This window comes from Tupaia chinensis, unplaced genomic scaffold, assembly GCF_000334495.1.
Source record: "Tupaia chinensis unplaced genomic scaffold, TupChi_1.0 Scaffold142100_1, whole genome shotgun sequence".
Taxonomy (NCBI): Eukaryota; Metazoa; Chordata; class Mammalia; order Scandentia; family Tupaiidae; genus Tupaia; species Tupaia belangeri.
The window spans coordinates 1,778,618-1,779,494 of record NW_006201951.1 but is presented as its reverse complement, the minus strand read 5'-3'; the positions used below and the strand labels follow the sequence as shown (position 1 = coordinate 1,779,494).

General features: G+C 68.5%; 1 protein-coding gene across 1 annotated transcript in view; it reads right to left on the bottom strand.

The window, feature by feature from the left end:
* PMPCA (peptidase, mitochondrial processing subunit alpha) overlaps positions 1–877 on the bottom strand; it is a gene marked incomplete at its 5' end in the record, with an annotated part of 8,146 nt that overhangs the window by 1,596 nt on the left and 5,673 nt on the right.

The following is an 877-nucleotide window of genomic DNA, read 5'->3' as shown; positions in this document are numbered from 1 at the left end:
GGGCCCCCCCAGCACCACGGCCCGCCCTGCCGGCCGTGCACCCCCTGCACCACGGCCCGCCCTGCTGTCCACACACGCCCTGCACCACGGCCCGCCCTGCCGCCTGTGCACGCCCTGCACCACGGCCTGCACCGCTGTCCACACCCTCCCTGCCTGCTGACACCAGAGGGCATGGCATCAACACGTCTCCACACAAAGCCAAACACGAGAAAGGGAAGGCCTCCCCGTGCCTGGTGAGCCTGCCACACACCCCGATCACGAGTAAGGGCCGCGGAACACCCAGACAAGGAAGAGCGAGCATGCACCTCCACGTGGCACGCAGGCCCATCGCTGTCCGGGACTTGGGACTGCCGCAGCACCGGGCACACCAGCGGGCAGACCCGGAGGGAAGCGGCCTGGGCCTCCCTGACCCCTGCCCAAGCAAGCACCGGGAGATGCGACCTGGCCGCTAAAGCCACACTGGAGCTGGGGCTCAATTCCTGTCCACCTGCAAGTCACATGGGGGGCTGTGCACCGCTGGCCCTGGCAACTCGGGAGGCCTACGTGGCAGGAGCGAGGCTCACTGCACAGGAGACCCGCCTGAGTGCAGCTGTCCCTAGGGACCCGAGGCTCAGACCTAGTGCGCTGCTCCCCCCTCCGGGATGGAGCACTGCAGACGCAAACGGGGCATGTCCGCGCTCGGCACGAAGGGTAGGTAAGCCCTGGTGGGCGGCAGCGCACCCGTGAGCCACGACATGCCTTGTCCCGCCTCACACACACCGGCTGAAGAGCCTCGCATTCCCAGTACCGCGAGCCCTGGCCCAGGACAGGCTGCATGCCCTGATACAGCCAAGACCAGAGCGCTTCAGTGACTTCAGACGGCCCCCCTCGGGGCGCG